Consider the following 13908-nt stretch of genomic DNA (forward strand, 5'->3'; position numbering starts at 1 on the left):
TTTTGTTGCGAATTATATACAATTTATCGCGTATTTGTATGTGGCAACTGTACACTGAAAAAATATTTGTGTAAGGTTACATGATTATGCTAGGTTTTTTTCGACCAACATAATCATGCGATATTACTACTTATATGGAAGATTACAGATTATATGTAATTTTATATGAGATATATTCTTATGTATTTTCAAAATTAAAAATATTCCACTGGAACATTGAATTACACATATAGGAAATGCTAGTAATGTATAAAAGCTGTAAAATAATGTTACAAATAAAATGGATCGATAAAATTCTAAGTGAAAATGGTAAATTTAAAATTACATATGATTTTTGCATAAAAATAGTAATTTCACCTATATTTTATATATATTTTTACATTAATATGTATTTTCACTTTAAAACAAATGGAAAAAAATTACAGCGATAAACAAATAACTTTTCCAGTTCTGAACAAGTAATTTCCATGTAAAAGCACATGGATTTTTTCAGTGTAGAGCTTTATATAAAGTTTATGGGATATTTCTATAGAAAATATCTATAGAAAATATATCATTGTCGACTATCGGACGTCATATATTAATAAATAACGCGTTTCTTTCACGTCATCCGGCGCCAATTTTACTTTCGAAGCTCGAATGCATTTTTCAACTTTATGTAAATATCCGTGAGTAATTATCGCACTGTCCGGGGTTTCAATTACATTAAAGAGTGCGGCACGGGTCTTGGAAGAACAACATCCTTGACGTTGCTTATTGCTCATGAATATCCATAAGCCGCGGTGTATCAAGAGCGGCGTGGAATGTTACGTCACTCGGCGGTGTTAATTACACTCGCAATTAGCTTCATTTTCGAAATAAAACGTCTCGTCGGCTGATCGTCGACTCGGCCCGTTCTGCTTCCGTATAATTTCTAATTTTAATCATAATTCAAATAGATCGCGTCATATTTTTATTCCCTTCCGTCTATGATATACCATATAATCATTTTTAATTAGACAGGGAGCTATTATACCTAACAGCCTGTATTTATATTATAACCATAATGTATCCAACGAAGCAATTATGCGGCAATTTGAGCAAATACCTTCTTGATGCGCTCGGCGTTACCTCTTGATAAGCTTTAATTATTCCGTCCGCGAACTCGAGAGAGAGAGAGAGAAAGAGAGAGATAACGAACATACCTCGCAAAATAGCGCATACATATATAAAAGAAATTAGGCTAATGAAGAGCACCCTTCATATTCAATTATATATGATAATAGTTGTCTGATTATATTTAACCTAATTTAAGGTTGCTCGCATTCCATCAAAATCACTTGATAAAATTAGCAAAATATTAAAGGGAAAAAAATCATCACAGAGTACTCTCGAATATATATCGCACGATCTAGAGATATCGCGAGCTGTTGATACTTTCACCGCCTGCGATCGATTATCCTCAATCGATATTCGCGTGTCGCCGACGTTTCTCGTGTCCGCGCACGTTGACCACGAAGCACGTTACTTACGGCCCATGAATATCCATGGGGTTCGGGAAGCAAATCGTGTGGCTGGCGTGCTCTGATGATAGGTAACCATGTGTAATGGAGTGCTAACTACTGGCCATCTCGCGAACCAGCACACCTTCCATCGACGAGGTGGAAGGTGGTCGAAGGTGGTTGAGTGCGAGCAAGAGAAGAAGAAGAAGAAGAAGAAGAAGAAGAAGAAGAAGAAGAAGAAGGGAACACCATAGAGAAGTGAGAGCAAGAGGAGCGAGATGAAGAAGGAACGGACGGATGAATCCCATCCTCCGGAGCGAACGAGATGGACGAGGAATAACCGATTAAGGGAACGAGTAAGAGAGAGATGAAGAAGAACGATGCGGTAACGAGAGAGGAATGGAACGGGAGGAGAAGGCACTCGTGCAGGCATGTCTCGTCTCTTAGTTTCTCAAACAAGGGGGCGGTACTTTGCAGACCAGTGGCAGTCAACCAGAGAGACCAGAGATATTTTCGTGGGATCGGAATCTCGGCTGTGTAATCGATTCGCTATTAAAACGCATCTTTTGGATTAAGATATAGACATTTTAATATATGTATAAACGCTGCGACATTATAACAAAAATACATAAACTGCTGCGAGCAATTCGCTTCTGAAGGTATCAGACCTCTATAATTAATAATCCTTATAAAGAAACTTAATTAATCGAAATTTAATGGAATTGCTTTTGAAATTATTGTTGACGCGCAACGCAAACAAATCGTTTAGATTATACATTTAGTTTTCCAAATTTTTTTTATATGCGGAAGATATATATATTTTACTGAAAAATGACTTGAAGAATTCAAAAAGTTACTTTTGTATGTAGTCTACACGCAAGAAAATATATACAACAAACAAAACAATATTTTTTACAGACTAGTAATATTTTTCTTCATTTTGTAATAACTAGAGTAAGCTTATGCAGAAAATACAAATATACTTTATTATATTGAAATTAAAAAGTGATTAATGATACCAAGACGCATTAATTTTTTTCTTTAATGACGCAAAATTATGCAAAAATTCCGATTAATGGAAAAAAATCGATACAGATTAACACAAGAAAACTAGAAGATACATATAATCTTTATTATCAAAAAAAAAATCTGATAAGATGCAAAATAATTTCCATTTAAGTTTTATACAAAAATCAATTATACAAAAAATGTGGCATATTAAATTTATTTAATCCGTAATATCTATTACTCTATTATTTGTCATTGATAAAAGTTGATTAACTGGGTTATTATCCTATCTCATCACGCATCATTATTTTATATATGCACTCCAAATCTTACTTGATAATATATCTCAGCACTCAATTAGAAGATGTATTCAGTAGAGAAAGCGTTATCTCTCTCTCTCTCTCTCTCTCTCAGCATAATCAACAATATTTTCACCACGTGAAAAATAAATGTTTATTTACATACAAACACACATATACGTATTGCAAGTTGGTCAGCTAGTTGCAAAGCCGCTCATTATCCTTACCACCATCATAATCATTATCGTAGTCATCATCATCATCATCATCATCATCTTCCACGCAGGAGTGTTTGTTCTGGTTCTTTCCGCACGCGGCGATAAACGAGTAAAAAGTAATTCGTTCGAGAACGGAGAGCCCGTCATTACCAGGTTATTACCTAAGTATCGGGGTGGAAACAGGGCCGCGCCGATATCAAACTAATAGCGAGAAAAAAACTTCAACCCGCCCGTTTCCGTGGACTTTCTAACAATAAGTCGATGCATTATTTTTACGAAGTAAATACAAGACGACGGCTATCGGAAGGAAATTTTGAACAAGTTTTATCATTATAGCTATGCGCGAGGATGTGTATTTCAAGAGTAAAATAAATTATTGTGAAAATATTTTTATAAGGAAACGATGTAAATGTCAAATTCGACGTATCAATATTTTTGAGGAGAGCTATATATTTTGAAAATAATATTTCATGGGAAAAATTGTATGCATACACCGATTTGCGAGTGATATAGTTTATACTAAAATATCAACATTACAAACTGCATATAATATGCAAATAAAAATACATGTTAATCTGTAAAACGATATTTGCATCAGATATTTTTTTAAAATCTAAAACTTTGATCGTTTCCAATCAGGTGCATTCATCATTGGAATTGTGCATTTGATTTGAAAAAAATTCATAGTTAGTTTTGCAAACAATTAATTTTGAATATGATATATGACTTGCATCATGAAGATTAATAAAAATGTAATTATTCTAATTGAATATATAATAATTCCAGTCAAGAAGTTATCATATAATTATTCTAAATTGTCATAAACTATTTGTTTTCTGTATAAATTAATTGTCCACGTATATTTTATTTTTTCGAGAGAAAGAGAAAGACCGATTTTTTGATCATTCATATAATTTCATTCTTAACACCCCAATGAAATCGCGGTTTTATCTCGATTTTCGCGCATGATCCAAGACTCGATGTGCACCCAATGATTTGTAATAATAAAATACTCTTTATTTAGGGTCCCTTGTACGGAGTGCGATATTCAATCGGACGCTCTCGGAACTGGTCCCGAAAATTCGATAAATCATAACCCAATTTCAGAACGATATCAATCGCACATTCCCTTTTTCTTCTCTCGCCCATTTCTCGCTCCTTCTCTCTCTTTCTTTTACTTTAGTCGCCTGCTTTAAGGATCCCTCGTTTCGAACGTAGCATATCATCTCTCTCTCTCTCTCTCTCGTCTCATTCTCTCGTAGTTCAAGGCACGATTTATAAAGCAAACACCGCACGGCACCCTGCAATCAACCTACACAACGCGCCTCTTCGGTTTTATCGACTCTCTTTCTCTCCTGTCGCGTCCTTTCCTCGTCCATCTCGTGCACCTCTCAAACGTGTATCGAATCGGCCGATCGGCACTTATACACCGCGTATCTCGTACCTCCGAGCGCGTTTACACCGTACTTAGGACTCACTCGGCAGAAAATAAATTAATAGTTTCTCCGGATAACAGCTGGGGCATGGAGTTTCGACGATTGCCAGGGACGCAGAGATCAATTCGCGAGCGCACGAATTTGTTCGAATCACGAATTGGTCCATCTGCAGAGCGCAGCGGTTTCTCAACTTCGGCGATTCTCCTTTTAATTCAATATAGACACATTTTCTTGATTAAAAATTTAGAGATATATACAGTACCCTCCACAAGTTTGGAAACTTTACAGTTAAATAATCATATGGCAGCGATGTGTGCAGATCTTGTGTATGAATGTATCGTAAAATAATGTCATTTAAATATCTTACGATATATTTATACAAAAAATCTGCACAGATCGCTGCGATTGTTTCACTGTAAGGTGTTTCTAAACTTGTGGAGGATATACTGTATATCCCTAAATAAGGATCTTTAAGTAGGAATATATATATATATATATATATATATATATTTCACCAGTATCTACTGGTAAAATCTCAAAATTCACTTCCAAGAGTCTAATAATCCAATACTTGAAGAGATTAATTCAATATCCCAATAATTAAAAAAAATTAGTGTTTATGAAATACAGTCTATTATCAATACTCGGAATTGTTTTTACGATTTCGATTTAGAGATGAGCTCGCCAAGCATCAAACATTCCTCTGAGAAAGATCTTCGTGATCGATGACGGCGCGGAATAATTGGCCTTAGTTGGATAAGACGTGAATGCCACACATCTCAAACACAATTCCATAGGATTCACTTCGCGGGGTATGAATTAGCAGTTCTCTCTCTCTCTCTCTCTCTCCCTTAAGAATAAATTAATAGTTCCGTAGACAGCTGGCATGGAGTTTCGACGATTAGTACGTACGTGGCGAGCACGAACGTCTCTCAAGTGCTGTTCGTGTTCGACTGTTATCAAAGAACGATCGACAGCGGTTTCATGCTCGCCGATGTAATAGGGCCGATTTTTATTCACTCGTTGTCGACTGTTGTTTTGCTCGTAAGTAGAGTTTAGAATCTCCGCAATTTAATTACGTATTAAATGAAATCAACGTCGTTTTTAGATACCACCTAAAACAGCTTATCTCGCGATCTCGCGTGCGTCTTTGAATGACTCGAGACTTTCTTGCTGATTTCTCCTCTGGCCGATTATTTTAATTACGAACAAAGCTACACAATGTCTTTATCGCGAAAAAAAGATTTCTCTGATGATTTATTTAATTTTGTTTTAAATGATTCAGTATATCTTTCTCTCTTATTATTAAATATAGCAATTTGCGAATACACGTTTTATTTCTCACAAAACTTTTTTGTTTATAATTAAGTCTTGTTTTACAACGATTAATTTAGTTTAAGAGAAAGGAATTTTTTCTCTCCATTCAAATAATACTAAATATAATTTATTCGCGTTAAAAACTTGGTAAAATGCGATCGTTAGCTTGCGCAATAGCGATTCCGTGAACGACGGTCGTCATAAAGTTCCGAGACGCGAACAGGAACGTAAGGGGTAGCACGTGATGATCAGACGATTTTGCCTCGGAAGAAGCGCCTCGACTTAGTCACGAAAGTGTATCCAAAACGCTTGACGTCATGTCATAAAATATTTTGTTTGTGCGAAAGAGACAGCTCGATTGGCTGGACATAGAGAATTAGAAGAGAAGACTCGCAGGAGCCACGAACCACGTATCCTTAAATGTCAAGGTCCCTCCGGGAAGAGAAACGGACAAACGGAGACCCCCGATTACGAGATTTGAGCGCGAGACTTCCGAGGAACCGCGGATAATCACCCACGAAGTGCTTAATGACAGGTCATTAATGAATAGCCGATCGTTTCGTGAACCGGCAGACAGGTCGAGTCAAAGTAGCCGAAAGTATAATTCTTTCGATAAACTCTCCTCCCTTTGTCGAACACGAATTGGCTGGCTTCAAAACGCAGACACTTTCGCGGAAACGTGCACGGATGTTTGAAAAAAAGAATATTCATGATGAACCTCGTGTAATTTTCGATGCTATAGAGATATGCAAAATTATACCAATTGTCATTTTCGTGTGTTTGCAGCGCCAAATTATAACACGAATTATATCAATTCCAATTTCTCCTTCTAATATTATACTGTATTATTATGTATCTAACATTATAGATTCTCAGAAAATTAAATAAGATTAGATTTTTTCAAGTTTGAACAAATTCTGTACGGAGAAAATTTTCTCTTAAAATTTACCCTGAAAATCATGATAATTATGAAATAATATAACATTGGAAGAATTTTAGAAGAGTTTTTCTAATTAATATTTATCACAATAAAAAATATTAATATATACATCGTAAAATTAATCGAACATATTTTATATCTAATTGTGATACATATTAATATTTTTTATTGTGGTAAAAAAATATTAATTAGAAAAACTCTTGTAAAATTCTTCCAATACCATATTATCCCACAATTACCATGATTTTCAGGGTAAATTTAAAAAATAAATCTCTCTATGTTTATACAATATTTTACGTGCTTCTGTCTATAAAAAAAATGAGAGCGCAATGAAGTAACAAGAATTCGCATTCATTTTCTACTAGAAAAATAGATACTATTTGAAAAAAGCCGAGGGCGAAAGGTATTCTTAGTCGAAATGTCGCTGCGAGATGGACGATCCGTTTCGTTTGCCGTGATATATATCCGATCCTACCCAGTCTCCCGACGATGATTACAGGTTGCTCGTGCATTAGACCCGTGTCTAAAACAAACCGCTCCTACATCTACCAACAGTTTAAAGCCGCGGGGCGTGACTGCCGATGTCCCGTCGGATTTCTGCGTGTATCGCCAAGCTCCTATTGCGGCAGCATCTACTATTTAGACTGCGACGTCAATTGGGGGATCGAAAGATCTCGATCGAGGAAGTTATATCGCGAGATTCGCATACATCAATATATCATCATTACAGATATCTCGAAATCTACTCAATAAATAACGCAACGACAAATTCGAAAAAATTGGTCCGATTTAAATAGACTCGTCATGGATCGAAACTAAAATTTATCTGTAAACGATATATTCTCTTATGTAATTTAGAAAAGAGAAATTTAAATTTGTAAAAAATATTTTCGTCGAACATTTTTCAACATGCCATATAAATGGCACTTGAATAACAGAGATAGAAATCATATTGCAAGAAACAAAATTATTGAGCCACCCAGGTATAATGTAGATTAAATTACATCCTGTTATACAATATTTGCATGATCCTGCTAAGTGCACTCAGGTAGACGCAATTCGTTGCCATCAATTTAAAGTCATTATGCACGTAACAGAACATAAATGCTTTAATGATCTCCCGCGTTTCTCATCTCAACTGCTACACTGATTGTGAGCTGAAATCTCGAGTGAAAATATAATTTCAGCTTAGACTCAATTAGAATTCTTTTCTAAAATAAATCGACTAATGATAATTAGTAGTAAATAATTATCGAAAATGAAATATGTGTCTCTCTATTAAATATTATAATTAAAACATTTCTATATAACTGTCAAGCAATTCATATTATTGATATATTACAGTAATTTATATTTAGTTCATTTTGACATATTTATTAATTTTTATCTGACGTGCTATTTTTATTTATTTTTTATTTGCTTTTTTTCTGTCATATTATTTTTTTAATATAATTTTTTCCTATATTAAAACATATATATATATTCAATTTATGACTTGTAATTTTTTCTGTGATATTTAGTCAGTCTGAAACGTAAAATCTTTAATCTTATTTTTTTTTTATTTCAGATATCGAAGATATTCTAAAATATATTTTATGATTTCGCGGCCTCTCTCTCTCTCTCTCTCTCTCTCTCTCTCTCTCTTTTCTACGTCGACTGTCGCGAACAAAACCGAAGAGAATGACTTGCGATCGGATTCTGGTTAGAGTGGCTGCTGCAGATGCTATTGATAGCATTCTAGTGGAATCGCGCTAGCATTCATCATCATAGAGGACCTATCTATGTAAGTAAATCTCGCAATTCTCTTCATCACGAGCATAAGGTCGAAAACACACGTAAAGAAATTGCTATCACGTTTCTCTGACGAAAAACAAGAAAAAATGCTATAATATGAATAACGTGAAATACAAAATTTATGGCGTGTGTATTTATGTAAAAGGAAACGATTGAGATGTTTTATTAAAATAACCAGATTTTTAAATCGGAAAAATAAAACACACATTTGTTAAATTTATTGCATCAAAATTTAAACTATAAATCAATTGAAAAATTAAAGATATATATATAAATTTATACTATTAATTAAAGATATAAACTCTTAAGAGTATATATAAACTCTTAAGAAACTTGCAATTTTGTTATTTAAATCGTGTCATTTAAAATGTATCTTATAATTACCAAGATTTATTAGATTTTAAGGATTGAATAAACGGTGTACACATATTCTCTAAAAGCCGAGCTACCCAAAAAAAATTAGGACGTCTGAACACCTTGCGTTTAACACGAGAGAGACTCTTCCACCTGCGATTATTCCCTCCTTCCCCATTTTTTTTTCTCCTCCCACTTCTTCTGATCGTATGATTAGAGGAACATATTACGAAGATCATTATAACGCGCGCACGGTCGAAATATTTAGTGGAGTCTCCATCGGAATTAGGGGGATCCCTAAGTATTGTAGGAATTTCGTTTTTCTATTGCCTTATGGGGAAAGAAGGTGGAACCCGGTCCCGTGTTGGAGAGTCCACAGTATAATCAACATGTCAAAATAGTTTCTCGAGTAGAGCTCGGTTCTGTGGCTCTAATATATCGTCCGAATGAAGCTACTTTGAAACGATCGGACACCAGGAACGTAAATCCGCAACGTGGCCCTTCGTATGTCACGTCGGAAATTAATCGATCCTATAAATTCTCGTATAATAAATTATTATAACAAATTTATATATGAAATTATATAAATATAAAGAGTGACAAAAAAAAACTATCTTTTATAAATCTCAATATTGCTAGATGCTAACTGAATTTCGTGATTGTAATAGATTACAATATAAAGTAATCGATGAGGAATATTTGATGAAATTTTAGCATAATGTCAGATTGGATAAGATGTGACTGAAACTTCTTATCAGTCACTTAAATTAAAGATAGAAAATAAGTATATAAAATAGTCGAACGATAAGTACGTTACTGTTGTGAAAGAAAAAGAACTGAGAAGGAAGAGCTATATGAGAGTTATACAGGTCAGGCGGCCTCCTGGGGTTAAATGAGAGGGCGTTGATTATGAATTTTGAAGGATTCTTTAACCGCAGCGTCTTTAATTAAAGTTAATTACCGTCAGTATCGCCGTTCGCTACCCTAAACGTCGCTAACGTCTCGTCTCTCGCGGTATTAAGGAACCGTATGATTACAGGGCGAGATGGTCGCGTGATGGATCTCTCGACTCGAATGTACAACAAGCCTCGTCCGAAACGTTTCTCTTTCCTTCCCTCTGTCTGCTTGTCAAATCAAGAGGAAAAAAATGTGAAAATAGGAAAGGATTAATTTTAGAAAAAAAATCAAATAATAGGAATATTAAATGTATGGAATAACTAAATAAATATAAGTCGTATACAAAACTTTCTTCAAAGCTGTTCCAATTAAAAAATATAATACATAGTATTTGCACATACGTGTGATACATTTTATCTTACTTTTCTCACAAAGATGAAATTTGTGGTACTTCTTTCAAATTTAGCGAGCCGAAATAATACTTGATTTGAGAGGCGAAAACTGTCAAAATGTCGAAAAGCGAAATATCATGATGCGAGACAACAGGGGTTGAGGATCGAGGCGTGTCCCCAACCAGGAGATCGAGATCGACGATTTTCTTACCTGGAACGCGCCGTATCGTCTCCCGCGAACGACGCGCCAAGAGAAAAAAAGGGACAGGGAAAAAAAAAGATAAAACAGACAGCGGGAGATTGGGGAGGTAGGGGCAGAACGCTAATAATAATAATAAACAACGATATCGACGGGGATTAATGCTCATCTTGATAGATCGCGCGATATACGATCCGGACTTCAATTTCGACCGCGATGTGCGCGAACTCTCCTCTCCGGCACAACCGAGCGGTATATGAATAATTCAGGCCGAAATAATAATGTGTGCACGTGCTATAATCATACAAGTCAAATATAATTACATTGAGACACACGCGGAATGAAAGAACGGGATATGGCGAACGATTCGATCGCGAACAGTGAAATATCAACTTATCGGAAATGCACGCTTCGTTATATCGACAACATAACTCGCGATTATGTTCACTAAATCACAATTACTGGTCGAATTAATTTGAAATCGAACTTCCTTTAATAAAAAAGATACAGTTCTGTTTGTTAATTAAAACAGCTTTAAAAAAGCTTTGTATACGAGTTATTTATTATTTTATACATTAAAAATTCCTATATTATTTGTTCTAATATATTTGTAATATTAATTCTTTCCTGTTTTCTCTTTGTTTTCTCTTGACAAAATTGTATATTTTTGTATATTATAGATTTTTTATATTACAGACACTTTTAAATATTTATTTTCTCAATTGAATGAAAATATCTAGACATAAATCGATGAGTTTATATAATCGATGAAAATTTGTCTAAAGTAATCGCTACCTCCTTCTTTTTTCTCTCTCTCTTTGTCGTTATAAAAATTCTTATCATCAGTGAACGGATCAAACTTAATGTCACAATAAGTGTGACAGTTCGTTTGGAGATAAGAACGACACCCACGCGAACAGGTGTGAATCTATCCAGGTTATTTGAACGATTATTCGAACAAATGATCGTCTCTCGTATGAACGTCGTCGAATCGACTCTCGAATTGATTCCACGACGACGACGATGTTTTCGACTACGCCTATCTGATTCTATCTTTTTTTCGGTATCCTGACTGCGATGAATAATGCATGTCTCTATTATTAGCATTACTGTTCTATCATTGACGGATCAAAAGAACGCAGACAAATTCCTCGGCAAATATATACACACCACGAATCTTATTATATAAAAATATAAAACTCGTTCGCGGTAAATAAAATGTTATATTATGAGTCATTTGTCATTTGATTAAATAGAACGATTCAGGAAGAATATTATATTTTTTGATTCAAGATTTTAATACTTATTTTTCTCTAAGAATTTTTTCCACGCTTTTTAACGCTGCTCACATTTTATTTTTTAAACATAAAAAAGTATTGAATAATTTTAATTAAAAGAGGTTTTTTTTAAATAATGCCATTACTCTTATCGATAAACTTTTCGGAGATTCTAATTACTTATTGCCGTGTTATCACTGACAAAAAATCTCATGAATCTTATTACATAAGAACTCGTTCGCGATAAATAAAATTTTATATTATGAGTCACCTGCATTTGATTAAATATTAACGATTCGAGAAAAATTATATTTTTTAGTTAAATATTTTAATTTATTTCTCTAAGAATTCTTTCCAAATGGTGCTGACATTGTATTTTTTAAACACGACAAAATATTAAATAATTGCAATTAAAAGAAGTTTTTAAAAATAATGACATATCACTCTTATCGATAAAGTTTTCCGACTCTAATTACTTATTGCCGTTATCACCGACAGAAAAATCTCTCTCGAGCTAATTACATTTCGCGATTCTTCGTTCTACATCATTACGTAATTGCACGTCATTTCAGCACATCGGTTTTCAGCGCAATCACGCGAGTACACGAGTAACTGCGCCGTGTTGATTAAACGTCATCCCGGTGCATGGATACTCATAATGATCTGCCAACCGGATATCTCGAAGAAAAAAAATCCGTGTCTAATGCGCGCGCACGTATGTATATCCATGTCGCGATCGCGAAGCTAAAGATTCACAATTCACATACACATCCGTCTCGCGGCGTTGATGATGACACGTTCGATTCCCATAGTCATTTTCCCATAATCACAAGCACGTAAATACTTAATAACACTAGATATCGAATCCGCTTAAATAATCTCGAAATAACACGGCTAGCCTGATAATAGAGCACCCAAGGCAAGATAGGAAGATATTAAATTTCTTTCGTTTTTTTTTATTCTTATGCATATCAAAGAGATGTGATAGAATTGTCATTTCATAGAATTGTCTCGCGGTTGGATAAACAGTACTTAATTCCTTTTTTGTTAATCTGTAAAATTATCAGAGGAACATCTTTCTCCTCATTTCTCTTTCTCTCTTTGATTTATATATTTAAAGTCAATCTTCATTTTAAAAGAAATATCTCTCGTTTTTAAAAGGAAGAAGATTGATGACTCCAAGAGATGGATAATGTAGAGGCTTCTTGATGAATTAAGCGCTTGAGCATAATTGTCGGTTAGACAATTCGGTCAGTTGCAAAAGTGGACAGGGATTAAGCCACGAATATGCATATACATATACGTCGTGTTCTCGTAAGCTTAGCCACCTCGCTCGATACGATCGCGTCCGCAAAGAGAATAAAACGACAAATTAATTTGCTCCCGGGTACGCTTTATCTACCGCTTAAATGCAAATCGGCAGCAATTCGTCTTGCTCATTCCGTTGCCGTGAGCAATAAAATGTTTTCGCGAATTAAGATGTCAAGACCGACCGGACGTGGCGATCCGCCGGAAAGAAGCAGAACGGCTCATCGTGGAGATAAAAGAAGAGAAACAATAGGATTAAAGAACAATTCCATCAAACTAATGGAAATCCTGTTGCGAAATTTTGAAAAGTTTTTACGTATTTTTTTTAAATTAAAGAAAATAATTATTTAATTTATTATTGTAAGTAAATAATAAAATTATAGTATCTATTTTTATAGTTGGTAATTGAAAGAATCTTAATTACATCAATATATTCTATTCTGCATTAATCGTGAACATTTATAAAAGAATAGAGAAATGTTTTTTTACACTTCACATTTTTCTAAAAATGTTTCTCTTCGAAATAAGCTTTATATGTTATTATATATATTCTTACAATAGAGAATAAAATGTTCATAACTTAGGGTCGCGTTCCACACATGATTGTTCTTTTTATCCGGTTTACTCTGCCGTCCGAGAAGAATAAGCACATCACGTGCCGACTATTAATAATGTCAGAATGAAACTTTTCGCGATATCTGCGATTGTCATCCTGTGACGCGACAAATTCCGCTGCGCCACACCAAAATCTCCCGAATCATCCTGATCATCCTGCCTTGCTACTATAGTAGCACTGTCTTGACTTTCACTGAATATCAACGAAGCTTCGCTTCTGTACGCTTTGATATGCTTTCATATGATTCAATTAACATCGCGCACTTTCAATAAATAAAGAACTGCTGAAAAAGAAAACTGCTTGTCTGACCATTATAATTTTTTTCTACTTAAGAATTAATTTTCAATAAATTCTCATCGCTATTTCGATGTT

Source organism: Nylanderia fulva, unplaced genomic scaffold, assembly GCF_048542155.1.
Source record: "Nylanderia fulva isolate GAGA-0341 unplaced genomic scaffold, ASM4854215v1 Scaffold47, whole genome shotgun sequence".
In the NCBI taxonomy this organism is placed as follows: domain Eukaryota; kingdom Metazoa; phylum Arthropoda; class Insecta; order Hymenoptera; family Formicidae; genus Nylanderia; species Nylanderia fulva.